This window comes from Hemicordylus capensis, chromosome 5, assembly GCF_027244095.1.
Source record: "Hemicordylus capensis ecotype Gifberg chromosome 5, rHemCap1.1.pri, whole genome shotgun sequence".
In the NCBI taxonomy this organism is placed as follows: domain Eukaryota; kingdom Metazoa; phylum Chordata; class Lepidosauria; order Squamata; family Cordylidae; genus Hemicordylus; species Hemicordylus capensis.
The window spans coordinates 34422283-34442267 of record NC_069661.1 but is presented as its reverse complement, the minus strand read 5'-3'; positions in this window follow the sequence as shown (position 1 = coordinate 34442267).

The window sequence follows — 19985 nt, the reverse complement described above, 5'->3', positions numbered from 1 at the left end:
GCACATGGAGCACGGAAGGTTACCAACAGCAGCTTCTTCTCTCCTTATGCTTCTGGAAAGCTTTGCAAGGAGCGTGAGGAGAGGCACTCCTTTCAAAGCTTGCAAGGGTAGGGTCAGTCCCAAAGTGGTGGGGAACATCTTGCCCCCCCACCATGTGATGCTCCAAAAATCTGCTGCCTGAGGCAACCAATTCACTTTGCCTCATGAAATGGCTGCCCCTGCTATCATGGCCAAAAGCCCCTGATTGACCTATCATTTATGTCTTTGTCCAGTCCCATTTTAAGTCATTTGATGTATTTCATGATGCACTAATAAGCAGCAGATTTCCTAAATTATGTATGAAAAAGTACTTGCTTCCCCCCCTTCCCGAGAAACATTTTGGAGAAACTATATTTTTATGCAAATCTACAAGATCTCTACATCACAAAACATCACAATCTCTACATCATATCCCTCTACCCGTCCTCCAGTAACTGCCCAAAGATCACACCAGCAAAAACCTAAAAGGGAGACCTGAACGGTGCACAAAGAGTGTATTGTTGGCCAATGCATTGTTCATCTGCTGACACCTCTTCTACCATTCTTGCATTTGGTTCCCTCCTTTCTTTCCTCATTTGGTATTAAGATGGCATCTGGGGTGGAATTTTGAGTTTGCTTGCTTGCTTGTTTATATTACAGATTCTCAAGAGTCAATCTGAGTGGCAAACTGGGAGTTGTCAAGGAGGAGCTCATAGATCTCCCATCAACTCTGTGCCTTTTCCTTGAGTTTCAGCTGATGGCAACAGGACTGGCTTTCGCTTTCAGGTCTCGCCATCTATTGCGTACATCTGTTTTAGTTCCTCTTGCCTCACAGACTTCTATTAGCACCAGCCTAATGAGAACAGCACACAGATGAATGTTTTTGCGTTGGAGCCATTCCATGGATTCAGAGTCATGCCTATAGAAAGATGACATAATTGTACGCAACCTGTTTCCATCTATAAAGCTGGAAAATCCCATAAGAAATGCCACATACTCAAGATCACACCCTTTAAATTAATATGGAATAAGCTGGCTCTATATGGAAAATTGTCAGTGGAGTTTAGAACTGCCGGTCCGCCCATAAGAATGTGGGTAAAATGCGGGAGGGAGGATCATTTACTGTAAAGAGTAACTTTGTAGGCAAATGAGGTGGGTGATTTTCAGTGGGAAAATGATGCGAGGGGAAAGAGCTAACCTCTTCATGTGATGCAGTCCTGATCAATTATTGGGGCCCCCTACAGCTGCTTTTTCTGAAAGAAGAGGTTGCTTTCATTGTAGGCGCATCTTTTAAAAATGCATTTAGGTGAATATTTAGTTTGTTTCTCAGGGAGTAGTCCCTTTCACAGCTTCAGAAAGAGCTCTTTGCATGGCTACTTTAGCCATACCTCAGGTTCAGCCTCTTTGGGGTGCAGAGACCTAAAACTCTGCAACTCATCTGCCTCTTGAAGTATTTTTTTAAAGTCTTTCGTTTACCAACAGTCCAGAATTGTAGTGTTGCTTTTAATAGTGTGTGCACGCATGCATCTGTCTCCTTCCTCTATCAGATATGTGTACCCATAAAGCCTAGCAGAGAACTGTGTGGTCTTTAGATTTTGTGGTTGCTATCTTTGATTTATAAGCCACTCTTCAGTTCCCACAAGAGAAGTGTCTCACATATTTGATGCTCATGAGGGTTGTCTATACAAATTCAGCAAAATACCAAAGGAAGTAAGACAACAGATGGGGGAAAATTTAGGTGGGAGGTCTGTGAAACTCCGCCCCCCCCCCGCCAACGAAACTTCAATGTTTTTTTGAGATGAGTTTGTTTTCTCTACAATTGTTTTTGTTTGGAGTTGTCCAACTAGGACAGCACCCTTCCGACTGACAGAATTTAAAAAATATTGTCACATGGATCCTTCAGCTTAACTATAGATTCCATTCCCACATGTGCACAAATAGAGTTCTCATGTTATAACTGGTTCATTTTGTCAGTACTTCCCTTTACCCACATTTCCCACCTGCTAAGGTTTGATAATCTTTATGATAATATCTGCAAGTCAGTCTGTTCATATGCTTTTGAACCACTTTGCTGGTACAGGGAGAGAAGGCCTGCAGGAAAGCTGAGAAGTGGGGAAGATATGAATGTCATCGTCATTGTCATAATCATCATCATCATCATCATCATCATTTTATTATATAGTTATATAGTATAGACCCATATAAAATACAATTAAGGTGCTGGAGGCACTTACTGTCTGTGGTGTTTTTGATTAATCCATTCCTTGATCCAGGCCAGCTTTTCCATGAGGCTTTAGGGTTCAAAAGCTGGCCTAGATCAAGGAATTGATTAATCAAAAACACCACAGACATTCCTGGTGCTGAAGGCACTTCAATATTCCTGATTCCACTCCACTGCCTTGTCCTTGCATATCACAGCTCTTTCCCTTGGATTCTACATTGTCAAAAAGGAAAACACAAGAAAGCAACAAAATGTGAGAATCTGTACTCTTTCACCTGAAAAAACTCTCAAGGAATTATACTGGAGAATGTCACTGTTCTAATATTTATTTAATTATTTAATTATTTATCTATATATATACTGCCCCAAATGCAAGTCTCGGGGCAGTTTACAACAACAACAAAAAGTAAAAAAGTAAATACAACAATTTAAAATTTAAAACATTAAAACTATTAAAAACCACCAGACTATTATTATCTAATTAAAAGCCTGGGTGAACAAATGTGCCTTGACTGCCTTTTTAAAAGTTGTAAGAGATGGGGTGGCTCTTATTTCAACAGGGAGCACATTCCAAAGCCTCAGGGCAGGGATTAAAACCTGCAACCTCTGGCCTGCTAATCAAGTTATTTCCCCACTGCACCATTAGGTGGCAGGGCACAATAAGTATCTCTGTCCTATCTCGATTCAGTCTCAGTTTATCTCTCATCCAGCCTATCACCGCCTCCAGGCAGGCATTTAGAGAGGTTATGCCTTCTACTGATGATGTTCACATGGAGAAAAAGATTTGGATGTCATCAGCTTACTGATAACACCCTGCACCAAATCTCCTGATGATCTCTCCCAGAAGTTTCATGTAGATGTTAAATAACATTGGAGACAATATGAAGCCCTGAGAGACACCATACCAAAGTTCAGAATTTGAAGAACGACAGTCCCCGAGGGACACCATCTGGAATCTGCCTGAGAAGTAGGAGTGGAACCACTGCAAAGCAGTTCCTCCCACCCCCAGTACCCTCAGGCTCTCCAGAAGGATACTATGGTCCATAGTATCGAAAGCTGCTGAGAGGTCCAAAAGGACCAATAGAGTCACACTTCCTTTGTCAATTCCCAATTGGAGATCATCCATCAGGCCAAATAAGGCAGTCTCCACCCCATAGCCCACCCAAAAGCCAGTCTGAAATTGGTCTCGATAATCAGTTTTTTCCAAGACTGTCTAGAATTGAGAGGCCACCAGCCTTTCAATTACCTTGCCCAACCACGGAAGGTTGGAGACAGGCCTATAATTGCCTAACTCTGAGGGATCCAACACAGGCTTCTTCAAAAGAGTTCTAATAATTGCTTCCTTAAGGCAAGAAGGTATCCTGCCCTCCCTCAGAGAAGCATTTATAATCTCTACTAGGCCCTCTACAACAACTTCCCTGCCAGATAGTATAAGCCATGCCAGGCAAGGGTCAAGAGAGGTAGGCTGCACTACTCCAAGCAGCTTGTCCACATCCTTAGGAGTCACAAACTGGAACTGATCCAGCCTGACCACATAAGAGGAGTTGCTGGACACCTCCAACTCAGACATTGCAGTAATTGTGGGGTCTAAATCCAAGTCGGTCTGAATACAAAAGATTTTATCCACAAAAAAACTCATTAAACACATCACAGCGGGTAATAGATGGTTCCAAGTTCTGATTCAAGGGAGGAGGGGCACTTACTAGCCCTCTCACAACCCTGAAGAATTCTGTTGGACGTGAACTTGCAAATGCAATATGGGCTGAAAAGAATCCCTTCTTTGCCTCTCATATTGCTGGAGCATGGATCTTCAAATGTGCTCTATGTTGTAATCTGTCAGATTTGAGTTGAGTCTTCCTCCACTTGTGCTCCAGTTATCTATCTCGCTGCTTCAGCCTCCATAGTTCTTACCAAGGGGCCAATTTTGAAGCGAGTCAGAGAGGACACTTAGGAGCGATCATGTCTACTCCCTGGTGAGTTTGCTGTTACAATTCTCCACCAGAGCATCAACAGGATCACCTGCAGAGCCAATACCAAATCCCTCCAAGGCTTCTTGGAATCCTACTGGATCCAATAACCTTCTTGGGCGGACCATTCTAATGGGCCCCTCGCCCTTGCAAAGGTGGGGTGTGACTGTGAGTCCAAACTTAACCAGATGGTGGTCCATCCATGACAATGGGGAAATCACAGGGATCTCCACCCATGGGACACCACCCTGATCAGAGTGAAAGACCAGATCAAGCTGTGACCAGCAATGTTGATCAGTCAGAGACCCCTTGGGATAGGCCCATAGTTGTCATGGCCACTGAACTCCTGAGCCACCCCAGACAGATTGGTCCCAAAGTGGATATTGAAATACCCCAGCACCACAAGCCTGGGGGATTCCAATGCCAAACCTGAGACCAGGTCCATCAGCTCAGTTAGGGATTCTGTTGGGCAGAAGGTGATCAGTACACCAACAGAAGCCCCAGTCTATCCCTGGTCCCCAAACTTAGGTACACTCATTCAATATGGTCAGACACTTCAACAGGGATCCAGGCAAGGGAGATATTGTTCTCATAGACCACAACCACTTCACCTTCCTGCCCACATCCCCGCACCTGCTCTTCAACAGAGTACCCTGGAGGGAGAAGTTGGGACCAGAATGGGACACCAGCCTCCCCCATCCAAGTCTTTGTAATACATACTAGGTCTGCCTCTTCATCCATAATCAAGTCATGGATGGTTTCAGACTTATTCTAGACAGACCTGACATTACAGAGGAGCAAGATGAGGGTCTGTGGAAGGTTGTCTCCCCATCCCCAGAAAAACCAAGATACATCTGAATCACCCAGGGCCTAAAAACAACAGAAGCCAAAATAAGAATGCCTGGCCCTCACCCTCCTTGTCCCCCCAAGTGGCTCCCCCAAATGGGTGACCACCTTTGGGGCTGGGCCCGCTGGTGGTGGGCCCGCCGCCATAGGGCAACAGTCCTTTATAAGCCCAGAAAGATGGTTAGTCTGGGCAGATGGTCTTCAGGAACTTCTGACTCACCTCCCCTCTGCCCGGCCCAATCCCGCACAGACTCACCTACAGGGTAGCACCCACAGCCCTACAAGTTAGGGGGCACACGGGCTGGCAGGCTGACAACAGCAGATGGCAGCAACACAGGCTCTCACCACTGGGCAGCAGCTGTCTCTGGGAAGCAGATGTTAAGGTGTCTTCCTCCCTGCAAGGCTTCTTCCTCTAGGAATATCCCTCCCACTACGAAATCCATAGGGAAATACAAATAAGAATACGAATACGATGAGTATTTATATTTCTCCTGTTTTACAGAGGCACCAGTGACGTTGTGCCATAGCAGCCATTACAGGAATCCTAACTTTCATCTCAAATCCTTGTGCATGCCTAGCAACCAACAGAAATGGCCTTTGCATTACTTAACTTCACCATCCATGGCCATAATATAGCACTCACCATTATGTCATTCTTATATATGGTGTGGAGAATTTCCATGCTAATGCTGCTATGGAAACTTAACCGAAATGAAAATAGCCCTATTCAGACATTATGTTTGACATGCATACAGATGACTGTACACATGTACCTGTTTTTGTGTGAATGACTGTACATGTGTTTATTTTAAAAGTGAATCTGGGTACAAACCCTCTGAGGTGCTGTAGACAGGACGTATACTGCTGTACATATTTTCAACATAACATGTGAATAACTGTACCTATGTGCATACACAGTACACAGTTTGTACATGCATTGAATATAACATTATCATTGGGTTAATCATTAGCTGTGATCACTTGAGCTGTAGTGGGTGTCAGTAATCAAGCTAATGTGGTTTCCAGTAGTCTCTACATGGTATTTTAGAACAAAGGTCCAGCTCTTAGATATGATTCAAAAAGAAAGGGCGACAGGCATTGTCCTTTCTGGACTGTGCCACTTGAAATTTCAGGGTGGGGATTTCATGTTTGGGTGAACAGATTCCATGTTCTGGAATTTGTTGTCTGTTAACCTTTTGTTTTGTTTTTTTCACTCTTGCTAATTCATGAGTAAACTGGTTGATTCTTTGTGGATTGACTCATATGATCCCTGAAAATATTACTAGAAAATGAAGTGTTTTAACAGTGGCTGTGTTCTAGTGTTCAGTCTTGGATGACAACGTGTACTTTTTAAAAATTATGTTTCACGCTGGTTAAGAAAGATACCCTATAGTGATGAGGACAAAAAAGCCTTGCCAAATAGATGACAGTGCCAAGAACATACTGGGTGTGCTGCTGTTAATGAGAGTACTGCTGATTGCTTAGCATGTTTGACTTGAGCTAATTCCAGGTATAAAACAAAAGAGAACAGGAAATGGGGAAGAAAATGAGGGCAGGGGATGCAGTGAGGACAGGTGACCAAAAGCAGGGAATGAAAAGCATGTATGTAGAAGTATAACTCATTGTGATCCAAGACTAAACACTAGAACATAATCAATATTAAGTCACTTCTTCCCCTTCTAATAATATTTTCAGGGATAGTATAGGTCAGTCTACAAAGAATTGACAAATTTTCTCATGAATCACCATACATTTAACAACAATGACAAAGCCAAGGAAGAGTGAAGCTAATAGATAAAGGCAGCAATTCCAAACTATGGGAGTAGGATAACATGGAGACGGGGTGATCCTATGTCCAAACTTTAGTCTTCTCTCTTAAGCAAAAGAAATACTGACTTTGGAAAAGAAATATAGCTGTCCAGGACAGATTGAGGGTCAGAATAGGCCGTAATTTAAATAAGGATTAGCTTGTTTATTGTATACTATTTATTCATTAAAAATTGGGCCCTCTATAGACTGGAACTGTGGTGTGGTGGATGGGGGTGTAACCCTCTCCTCCCGCTGTAGTTCCAGTCCAGATGAGGCCCAATTTAGGTATTTATTTATGGGATTTATGTCCTGGCTTTTGCCACAAATGTCCTCTAGTCCTAGTTACTACCCATGGGAACAATGCAACATCATAAATGCACTTGAACGCATGGTTTTTCTTTTGTGAAAAGAATATTACAGCCAGCAATTATTATTTTTATGGAAGAAGAGCCATGATCTCATGTGACTTCATGGTTCTTATTCTACACTTCTCAACAACAAAAACAACTACTGCACACACACACACACACACACACACACACACACCCCTCTAGTCCAAACCCCTCTTAAAGCCATCCAGGTTGTTGGCTGTCACCACATCTTTTGGCAGAGAATTCCACAAGCTGATTATGCATTGTGTGAAAAAATACTTCAGTTTGCTCATCCTAAATTTCCTGGCAATCAATTTCATGGGATGACCCCTGGTTCTAGTGTTATGCAAGAGGGAGAAAAATATATCTCTGTCAACTTTCTTCACACCATGCATGATTTTATAGACCTCTATAATGTCCAGAGGCGTAACTAGGGAAAACAGCGCCCAGGGCAAGCACTGAAATGGTGCCCCCCCGCCCCCCAACATACTGCATTATACTTAGGTTTTTCCTCACAAGCGCCCGCCGCTGCCAAGCCAGGCCACTGACTGGCCGCCAGGCGCCAGCAAAGCAATGGGGGGGGGAGCGCGGGCGGCGCGGAAGGGACCGCTCGTGGGGGAGGGGGCGCCGACGCGCTCCCTTGACTGCTGCAGCGCTGCTGCACCGAGCCGGAAACATTTGTATTAACAAAAAAATTTAAAAAAATTTTTAAAATTTTTTTTGTCATGGCGGCGCCCCCCATGTGACCAGAAAAGATGGTGCCCGGGGCACGTGCCCCCCTGCCCCCCCTATAGTTACGCCTCTGATAATGTCTCCCCTCAGTCATCTTTTTTCTAAACTAAGAAGCCCCAGGTGTTGTAGCCTTGCCTCATAAGGAAGGTGCTCTAGACCCCTGATCATCTTGGTTGCCCTCTTCTGCACCTTTTCCACTTCTACATTGTCCATTTTTAGATGTGGTGACCAGAATTGTACACAGTACTCCAGGTGTGGTTGGAGTACTAATTTTGTTTAAGGGCATTATAATAGTAGCAGTTTTATTTTCAACCCCCTTCCTAATGATCCCTAGCATGGAATTGTCCTTTTCCACAGCTACCACACATTGAGTCAACACTTTCAACAAGCTGTCCACCACAACCCCAAGATCCCTCTCCTGGTCAGTCACCGATAGCTCAGATCCCATCAATGTATACTTGAAGTTGGGGTTTTTCGTCCCACTGTGCATCACTTTACATTTGCCAACACTGAATTGCATTTGCCATTTTGTCACCTACTCACCCAGTTTGGAGAGACAACTAACAGTTAAAACATTCAACACAGTTTATAAACTCTGGAAACCAGATTACAGCAGATTAAAAACATGTACAACAATTTAAAAACCCTGGAAGGCCAGGCCTAACAGATAGGTTTTGAGTGCTCTCCTGAAGGCCAATAATGAATTCAGATTATGGATTTCTGCAGGGAGTGCATTACGCAGCCCAGGAACAGCTACAGAGAAGGCCTACCTCTGAGTCACCACCAGACGTACCAGTGGTAACTGGAGATGGATATCCTCAGATGACCTTAATGTGAGGTGGCAATCCTGCAGAAGATGCATGATCTATATTTTTGTTCTATATTTGCCTTCACTAACAAATGCTTCAAAGATAGGCCCCTTCTATATCTATATATTTAGTATGCATCTACATTAAATTATTCATCTGGTGATTTCAAAACAGTACCTGAACTTTAGCCTGCCTCTCTTGTGCAACTCCTGGCAATATACAACTCTACTCTACTTATTCTTCTTTCATCCAGTTTTCTACCTTCTCTTCCTTTGGCTTTCTTGGTGCTTCCTCATAAATTTGGATCATTTCCCCTTCCAATTAGGGATATGCACAAAACCGCTTTTGCCAATTCAGCTTGAATCCAAACTGGATTCCAGCCAACCTGCCCTGGTTCAGTTTGGGGCCCAGTTGAACTGGACCTGGTTTGAGTTTGAACTGAGCCTGTTTGAACCAGCTCAGAGCTCTACTGGTAAATGGGAATTTGGTGAGGATTCCCCTTTACCAGTAAAGAGGCAGGCGGGCTTGCCTAAGGGCGGGGGTGGCAGGCAGCTTCTTTAACTGTAAAGGGAGCCGGTGCTCCGTGCCACACAGCAGCCCCCGCGGCGGGGAATCACCTTCACCACTCACCTGGCTCCCACGGAGGCGAGCCCCCGCCAGTGGCTAGGTGAGTGGTGGAGATGATTCCCCGCTGTGGGGGCTGCTGGGTGGCATGGAGCACTGGCTCCATTTAGTTAAAGAAGCCGCCCGCCACCCCCCCCCCAGGTGAGTTCATGAGCCGCCTCTGCCTAAGGGTAGAGAGGGCAGGAGGGGAGTAAGTAACTACTTACAAATGATGTCTGTGTATGTGTGGAGGTCACTAAAATGGCCTCCACACATGCACAGAGGCCCAAACTGGGCCATCACTGGCCCTGCCCACTCTGGGGGTGGCAGGGGTGGGAGGGAGTAGTTAAGTAGTTTGTAAGTAACTAAGTAGTTATAAGTACATGGTAAGAATTAGAACAGAGATATATATGCACTAGGGATGTGCAAACCATGTTGATGTTGAAACGTTTCAGCTTGGAACAGGCCATTTTGAGTGTTTAGAGCTTCAAACAAAATACCCTTTAAATAAAAGGCCTGTTTTGAGTTTGGGGGGGAAACAACCGCATTTCAGTTCAATATATTTCAACATTTTGAGCACCATTTTTGGAGGCCTGTTTTCCCCTTGCCGATTGGTTTTCTTGCACTGGCTTGTAATGTGCTCCTATGGGGATTTGGGGAAAGGTTAAACTAGTTTAAAATCACTTGCTTGCCCATTTCTTTTGTGGGTTGGGTGGTAGGTAACATCCATTTTGCCCTATCATCCAACCTACTTTGGTCTCCCTAGGAGCTACCTATGGGGAACAATGGGGAATTTTGAGTTTCCCCTTTGTTCCCTAATGCCAAAACTCCCATGGTTTTTGGACATCCCCCCCCCCGCAACATAACGGATGAAAAACCCCAGTGAAAATAGGACGGAAACCCCCAACTTTACATATACACTGATAGGATCTGAGTTGTCACTGACTGACCAGGAGAGTGAGCTTGGTGTCGTGGTGGACAGCTTGTTGAAAGTGTCAACTCAATGCCAGCATGGTGTAGTGGTTAGAGTGCTGGACTAGGACCGGGGAGACCTGAGTTCAAATCTCCATTCAGCTATGATACTTGCTGTGTGACTCTGGGCCAGTCACTTCTCTCTCAGCCTAACCTACTTCACAGGGTTGTTGTGAGGAGAAACTTATGTATGTAGTACACTGCTCTGGGCTCCTTGGAGGAAGAGCGGGATATAAATGTAAAATAAATAAATAAATGTGCGGCAGCTGTGAAGAATGCCAATTCCATGCTAGGGATCATTAGAAAGGGGAGTGAAAATAAATCTGCTAACATTATAAATGTCCTTATACAAAATTATGGTGCGGCCACACTTGGACTGACTGACCAGGAGAGGTTATAATAATAAAATAGTTATAAAATTTTATTTCTTAGCCTCTCCATAACAAATTCTTCTCTATTTCTTTTTCGCTACTAAAAGTGCAGATACAGTCTGTCACAGTCTTTGTTTTGTTTGTTTGTATGAAGGAGGGGAATGCACTGACTGGATTATATTTTATACTATTGACGCATGATATGTCAACGTGTTCAGGCTTTGTGTACGTGTAATTGCATTAAAACAAAACAAGCATTTAATAAAGAGGATAAAAAAATGTTAGTATACTTGGGATCGCAGCCTTATTTTAATTTCTAGTTCATCATTTAGTTGTAATGATGAACTAAAGACATCTGTTGTTTACCGGTGAGTAATAATGGAAGTGGTCTTTTATGTTTATGAAGTTTATGAAGAGTGCCTTTTCTTCAAGTAGCCACAGGAGCACAGCATTGTGAGGAGGACAAGTGGAAGGTTCTTTGCTCCCCTGGTCTCTTCTCTGGCTTTGCACTTGTACTGTAAATCAGGGGCCGCATTAGGTAGCTTGGGAACTAGTAGTATCTCCCAGGCTTATCTGAGATAGCTTCCCAGGCATTTGAGCATCCTTCCAATCGTACACATCTGATTGGCTGTCAGAAAAGGGGCATGGCCACAGTGATTTTAATCACCCTCCCAAATCAGAGTTGCTTTTACTTTCTCTTCTATTATTTCCCTGCAGTTCCTTCTCCAACAAAGCAGCCTCAGTTGCTCCCCTCCTGTCCTGTGCAAAATTCTCTAGAAATTCAGGAGGTTTGATGTTAAAATCCTTATTCTGTTTTTTTGTCTGAACATTTTTGTTCAGACTTCTATTTTGGGACTGGCTTTGCCTCAGTCTGACCAAGTGGGGTGGGGAGTAACTCTCACAAGCCTTGTTTGTCCACCTCACAAGGAAAGGGGGATGTCCTGGGAAGAGCAAACGAGCAAAACACCTGCATGTTTCTGACAAGCTCATTTGGTCCAGCTAACATCCTAGCAAAAGTGAGGTGTGAAAAGGAAGAAGAAGAAGAAAAAAGCAAAGCACTCTTTTGCCAAGCATTTTAAAGAGAGGTTTTAAAAGCCAAACTTTAAAAAGGAGGACCATGATTATTCTATAAAACTGACCTTTAAAAAATCCAACACTTTATTATCCTTTTCATGCAGTTTTCAGTTGTCTCTTTATTGGACGGTTCCCAGGATAGAAAGCATTCTTTACATACCCTTAGGCGGAAATTTTTGAATCATCCTTAACTATAGTTGTACTAGTAAGACAGACACACAGACTAGAAAGAAAATCGCACAGTTATAGTTGTTTTTAAAACACGGTATATCTTCCAACATGTGAAGTAGGAGTCACCATGCCATATGTGTGTGAATGTAAATAAAAAGGTAAAGCGTGCTGCTGAGTTGGTGTCGACTCCTGGTGATCACAGAGCCCTGTGGTTGTCTTTGGTAGACTACAGGAGGGATTTACCATTGCCATCTCCCGTGCAGTATGAGATGATGCTTTTCAGCATCTTCCTATATCGCTGCTGCCTGATATAGGTGTTTCCATAGTCTGGGAAACATACCAGTGGGGATTTGAACCAGCAACCTCTGGCTCCCTAGGCAAGTAACCCCACCAGCCTTACTGGCTCTGACAGAGAGGCCTCAGGCAGGGTGGGCGGCTGGGCAGAGCAGCCCGATGAGTGGCCAGCCAAGACACTGTGGGACCAAGGAGCCGGGCTAGAGGGGCTGGGGGACGGGTGGGGGAGAGTGAGGGAAAAGGCAGCAGTAGACAGAGGAACAGCTGAGGCCCCCCCTAAGGGTGAGAGCAGCCTGATATGGCAGGGCAGAGGACCAATTAGCCGGGGGCGTGGGATGCTTCAGTTGTCAAGAGGGATTTAAGGCAGGTTCGGCCAGTGATGAGGGGCAGTGGGAGGGCAAGTGGTGGAGGCCTCTGGAGGGAGACTGCCACAGTGACCCCGAGGAGCCTGGAGGAGGAGGACTCAGGTGAACCAAACCCCCTCCCCTCAAAAACTCTGAGGCCCTGCCTGGAGTTGGTGAGGAGGAGACGTGAACAAGCGAATGGCCCTGGAGAGACCAGTGCTGTGACACACAGATATCCCACCTTTCTTTCATGGAGCATAACAAAATTTGAGACTGTGAGACCCTTTGGGAGAGGGGACCAGCTTATTATTTATTATTTATTTTTCTATGTAAGCTGCTTTGGGGACTTTTGTTGAAAAGTAGTATATCAATATTGGTAGTAGTTCCTAGGTGATCTTTTCTCATCCAGGCACAGTCCATACTCAGACCTGCTTAGCAGCAGCAAACCTAAAGCCCTTTCTCACAGTCCACGAGAAAGAGCTTGAATGGGTAGGGGAGGAAGCCTCAGAAAGCTTAACTCCCCCATGGGTGATCCTCGCTGTTGCTCTGGGTGTGGAGATTGTGCACCAGACGTGCAGCTGCCTCCTCGGGCAGCATGGAGGGTTGTGGGCTGGGATGCGTTGCCTCACCCCTGGAACGCTCATAATGCATGGCACAAATGGTGCATTATGGGGATTCCCCTTACATCAGTTGGGAGCCCTGCAATCTCCCAGGTCCAGCTCCAAGCACCTGGGCTGGCAGATGATCAAAAAAGTGGGGCTAAGGGGGCACAAGCTCCCCCAATTCTATTTAAGAGGGTGGCTTCATTAACCCAGTTTTGCCTACATGTGAGAACAGCCTCTTAGTCTCTCATATATCTTCAGGCAAGATTATGTATTTGTTTGTTTGTAAGTTTGTCCCTGTTAACTGAGAAAAGAGGCAACTTTTAAAGTGGTGGTTCTCTTATATTTGGGAGGGAGGGAGTAGCTGTCCTAGGCCAACTCCTGTGTCATCCAGTGGCTATTGCTAGTGCCTGCCTTGCTTTTGTTTGTGAGCCCTTTTGGGGCAGGGGACCATTTTCTTATAACTTTGCTATATAAACTAACTTTAGGGGGGAAATGGTTGAAAAATGGAATATAAACATTCTTAATTTATATTTGTACAAGCCTTGCACAGAAGAATGAGGTTTCCAGTAAAGCAATCTGACTTGCCTAACAGCTGGAAAGGAAGGAGCAGGAGGAAGTGACTGAGCACACACAATGACAGATGTATAGTGAAGAAGAAATGAAGTCTGCAAATCTGTGCCCCCTGGTGGATGAGACTGCTAGGCCAGATGACCATCGAATGGATTGCATTCAAAGTTTTCCTTCCTTTGGCAGGAGGCGCTTCCTCTGGAAGATGAAGCCTACTTCCTGAGGAAGCCCTCCCTTCTTTGAAGGAATCTCCTTTGGTTAGAGGAAAGGAATCCTTGGATAGAACTCATTGTCTTGTCCAGTGGTTCTCAATCTTAGGTCCCCAGATGTTTTTGAACTACAACTCCCATCATCCTGGTGCTATACCCCTGGTCCAGTCAGTGAGGTTGATGCTTCCAAGTCTTTAGCAATCTACCAGACTTCTGGAGCCGCTTTTGCTGGGGTTGGTCTTCTGAGTGAATTTTGAGTTCATGCCTCCTTTTCCTTTTTCAAAGGACATTTGAAATGGATTTTGTTAGATTTTACTGCATTCTTTTGGGGCAGCTCCAGGTTTCATGAAGGCCTCAGCAAACTGCCCTACATGAGTCCCCCCTACTTGGGCTGGTCGTGAGAAAGTTATCTATCTATCTATCTATCTATCTATCTATCTATCTATCTATCTATCTATCTATCTATCATTTTTATACTGCTGGATATGTACATCTCTAGGTGGTGATGTACATATCATCACCGATGATATGTAATTCTGCCGCTACCACCACACAAAGGCATGTGTGATATTCTATCTAGCAATCTTTTATTTTTTGTTAATCAGAAGTTTGCCCCTGTCAGGATTCTGTAGGGAGTGTGGTGGGCAGAGTCAGAAAGGAAAAGGGAGGGAAAGGAGAAGGAGAAAAATGGAGTTGTCTTTGAATAAAGCTTAATTAATAGGGTTGCCAGGTCAAGATCTCCCTGACTGCATGTGTCTCTGCAACCCGCCACTGAAGCAGAACCTCCACTCTGGCTTCCCTTGGATGGATGGTCAGTAGGAAGGGGAGAGAGGGAGAGAAGTTGATCATGACAGTAAAGTGTTCTGAGCCAACAAAATGTTTCAGCTGCTCTTCAGAACTTTGGACATCAAAACACATGTAAAAAGAAGTTGTTTGGTCCCCAAAATAGTCTCTATTCCTTTTTTAATGAAAAAAAGTCATTTGATCTCCAAAATAGTTGCATGTCCATAAAGTCCCTAGTTGGCAACACTGTTAGTTAAGTGAAGATAATATTGCTTTGTGTTTATGAGGTAAGCAGCCATAAAAAACAGTGTGAGATCTCTATGAATTTAGAGTTGATCTAATGGATCAGCAGTGTTTTTTCAGCTGCACAATATCTGATGCCTGATATTGGCCTTGTTTTTTTTTTTAAATAATGGTGAGCACTATTTGGTTTTATTCTGATGTTGAATTCCAGCATGTCCTCAGAAATATAGACCAGCAAGAACAATAAGGCTGGTCTTTCTAATATTTCAGTGCTGAGAGTGCAAAACACATTTAGGTCATTAAAAAAACCCAAAACTATTTGTAATCTTATGTTGAGTCCTAAAGCAATCTATCATACTACCCTGATTCAGAGACTTTATTATTTAGAGAGTAACTGTTGATGCTAATTTAGTTGGTGCTAATTTAGATTTCAAACAAAAGACAATCACTAGCTCAAAGCCTAAGGCAAGTCAGCAAAAGCAGGAGGAATGCTTTGGTACTTGGAGTCTAGGACACTTATTAAACAACTCATCTCTCACACCTAAGTCCCAAGACACAGAAACTGTCATCTATGATAGATTTATTACTATCTGTATTATGTTTGTGTTCTATTTCCCCACCAAGTTGTTGATGGGGCTGCCTTTCCAGTTCTGAAACTGTACAATTGATAGGCTTTTCCTCCAGGAGATGCAAAATCGAAATAAAAATTAACTTCCCTATCTAAATATAAAGCAAGGAATGTGCTTTTTCTGCCACTAGCAAATACACAATGGAAGCTGATTTGTCTTAATGTATCTGGTGATTTCTAATAGCTCATCTCTCTCTCTCTCTCTCTCTCTCTCTCACACACACACACACACACACACACAACATGAATGAAAAAGAACACCAACTTTCATGATTCCCATTTATTTGCAAAGGAATGGCATACCAGGAGTTCTGTGTGAATGGCATCTCTTATCAAGACCTTTTAGATTAGGACTCTATGCATAGTTTTAGCTATTAACCAGATGGGGGTAATTTTGATTGGCAAAAGCAAATTTTGCTGCTTAAAATTGGCAATTTTAGGAATTTGGGGCACTGAGAATTTGGGGCACTGTTTTGTTTTTGAGGATATTTTGATTCTGTTATGTTGCTGCATTAGGGAGTGAAAAGCACACTGGCATTCTAACAATGAGTTGAAGCATTTCTTTGTTATGTTGCAGGTTATCTTGCACTTCCAAGAAGATGTTAAAAAAGAACTTATGCAAATATATTTAAATATAATTGGTTAATTTGTTAGTTGATTAGAAAGCAGATGAATCATAATAGTAAAACATCCACACATCAACACATGAGTTTCGTTTCATAACTCCATTAGTTTCTGTTACGTAAGCCCAAAATATCAATTTGTGGGGTTGTTTTAACATTTTCTTTACTTTTTGTTTTACTTCTTTTGTTTTGTTGCAGCACGTCTCTACAATGGCAGCAGAGCTCTCCTGGCATTTGCTATTTAATTTAATTTATTTCATTTCATTTCTATACTGCCCTTTCAAAAATAACTCAGGGCAGTTTACAATAAAAAAAACGAGAACCTTTAAATTATCAACATAAAACTCTTTCCACTCACAATGCCCCTGAAACAAAATCATTCTGTGGCACTGTGAGAAAACATTGCAGCTGCCAGTGAAGACTGCCATTTTTTGTGGTGGCTGCCACATTTTGCTCTTGGCGCAGTAGGAATGCATTCAGGGCATTGTGGGAAAATAAAATGGCGGCCACCAGAAGACAACTGTTCACAGAACTGCTGTCCCCTGGGAGTTGTTGGAGGCTGTTCAACCTCCAACCGTCAGAACTTCAACTAAAAATCCTGATGTTGATGCAGAACTCACAGATATTCCAACATGTCTAGTCCAACAATTGGAACCTAGCAACAATTAAAACTTAAAATCATATAAAACAAATTAAAATAATGATCAATAAAACATTTCAAACTAAAAGGCTGGTAACATAGGTGTGTTTTGAAAAGTTGCTTAAAAGCAGGCAGAGATTGGGGAGCTGCCCTGCCTTGCCCTGCTATCCTCTCCTTCTCTCTAACCGGGGCAGGGGTGCGGGTGGGCAAGGGACTGGTTGCTTCCCTTCCTCTTCACTCAGAGTCAGCATGCAACCAGAGTCTTGATTTTTAAAGTGACATTATTTTAGCATTCCATGAAGATTCCTGCGTGGCCCAGGTAATCCTAGAAGCAGCTGGTCACTCAGGCACTTGGTAGGACAGATTTACTTCAGGGCCTTCAGATTAATTTTTTCCTTTTAGGCCTGGTCTACACATGCTGCAGAATGAGATGATAGAATGGACTGCATCATGATAACTGCAGATGAAGGGTTCTAGTCAGTGGCAGCCGAAGAATTCGGCACACCTGAGGCAGGGTGCCAAATGCCACCCTCCCTCCTTACATGCCTCCCTTATCTTTGTTGCTTCATGAGATACATGTGTGGAAATACATGCAAACATCCACTCCAACTTCTTCCTGCTGCTCAATGTTCACTCTTCTACCTCTCTTGCACTGGACTAATAATGAAAAGGGGAAGGAAGCAGCAGCAGCAGAAGTGATGAAAAGGCAACTTTCTTCCTGCAAACTGGATTGGCAATTCAGTGCCAATCAGTACCATCAGTCAGTGACAATTCAAATAGACAGGACAAACATGTGGCAAGTCCTTCTTGGTTCTACCATGGCAGAATGTAGATGAAGGATTGCATGTCTAAGTGCTCCTGCCTGCAAGCAAAACAAACATAAAACCAAAGCAGTTGCAAATCAGTGCTCGGCAAGGAGAAAGTACAACAGAGAGATACCAAAACACGACTTTTTGATATCCTAGCTTTCCACGTTCAGGGTGTTAAGAAAGAAAGAAAGAAAGAAAGAAAGAAAGAAAGAAAGAAAGAAAGAAAGAAAGAAAGAAAGAAAGAAAGAAAGTTGTGGAAGATACCATTCCCTAGACTGAAGTGAACGTATCTATCTATATCTATATCTATATCTATATCTATATCTATATCTATATCTATATCTATATCTATATCTATATCTATATCCATATCTATATCTATATCCATATCCATATCCATATCCATATCCATATCCATGTATCTGTTTTATAAAACATCACAACTGGATGACAACTCTTCCTTTGACAGCTTCCTCTAGTTTTCAGCGGAAAGACTTTCATCCTGAATGTCAATGCCAGCACAAATCAGCACAAATAATTGTTAAGTCATTAGCAAAGACTGTGAATGCCAGTTATCCTAATATTAAGCCTTCTGCTGCTCTCACTGGAATTGTTTGACTTGATTGCACCCCGTTACACTGACAATCTGTTTTCTGTTATCAACAGATAGGCTGACAGCCATTTAAATTCTCATTTAGAAAAATCCGGGAGCACTTGCTTTTTTGCTCCCAGAAGGATGAATCACTGAAACCAAAGATTTACACAGAACAATAAAGAATAAAAAAGAGGGATGGGACAGGGTGTAGTTTTCTCAGCAGAAAAGCATCCCAACACAGGATTTGGCCATTAGTTACCCAAGGGAGATTATTTTGTCTCTCTACATAGTGACAATCCAATCTGCTCTCTCTAGGCTATCTGCTATATTAATGCTCCCTAGTTATGATTATTGTTGAGTTTGACTTAGTTAGTGAACATGATGTTACTCTAGCCCCTAAATTTCTTTTTTGCTGTTTTTGGGCTGATTCTTACATACATTTATGTTGTTCAATGTAAGTAATGGGTGAATTCTTCCCATCTCAATTTTCACTTATTTTATTCCTTGTGAGCTTTAGGAGAAAGCTCAGATTTTTTCCAAGAGTTCTCTCCTGGTTTGTAATGTTGACATATGTGCACTGATGGTACCTCAAGATTGTGCATTTTCACACAGAAAGTGCAAGAAAGTCACATTTTCATGATGAATACATACTGAAAATACTCTTGGGGGAGGGTTGATGGTGCAGTTTGGGTTCTGTTTATTTGAAGTTTGTGTGCCAGTTTGTGGGAGGACAGCTGGTCTTGCGGTAGCAAGCATAAATTGTCCCCTTTAAGCTAAGCAGGGTCTACCCTGGTTTGTGTTTGGATAGGAGACTATGAGGCTATTCCGATGATCAGGTGAAGTTGGGCTATGAGAGCCTAGCCCGATTTCGCCTGACCGTCTGAACCACCGGGCTAACAGGCCCTCACCTTAAACCGGGTTTGCGGAGCGAGCACTCCACAAACCCATGTTGTTTTTGCTCGTGAGTTGCTGCAGTGCAGCGCCCCAGCTACTCATGAGGAGACCCCTGACTGGGAGGCTGAAAAGCAGCCTCCCAGCTCAGGGGTCTCTCCAGCATGCCCTGCACACTTGCGCAGGGCATGCTGAAGCTTCCGGGGGCCATGTGGCCCCCCAACTCCCCAGCCCCGAGCGGCTTCATGATGGAGCAGGCAGTTGGGTGGGCGGCTGCTGCGGCTGCCCAGAGCAGACTGTCTGTTCGTCTGCAGGGAGAGTGGGCTAATCCCGCTCTCCCAGCAAACCCCTAGAGGCTCTTCACACTAATCGTGTGAAGAGCCTCATTGTGTGTGAGTACTGTAAGATATTCCCCTCAGGGGATGGGTCTGCTCTGGGAAGAGCATCTGCATGCTTGCATAAGCAAGGTTCCCAGTTCCCTCCCTGGCATCTCCAAGACAGGGCTGAGAGAGTCTCTTGCTTGCAACCTTGGAGAAGCTGCTGCCAGTCTCTGTAGACAATACTGAGTTAGATGGACTAGTGGTCTGACTCAGTATAAGGCAGCTTCCACTGTTCCTATGCCATCAGACCTCTTGGTCATTTGGGTAGTAGCCATCCCTATGGTCCTGCACAGTGAGGCTGTTCTCGTGACCAGCCTAACCCTGCCTGGGCTGCCTCAGGCAGGGCTAGGCATTTTGTGAGGAGCAGTGGGATCCTTGTGGATCCATCCACACCCCACTCACCTAACCCC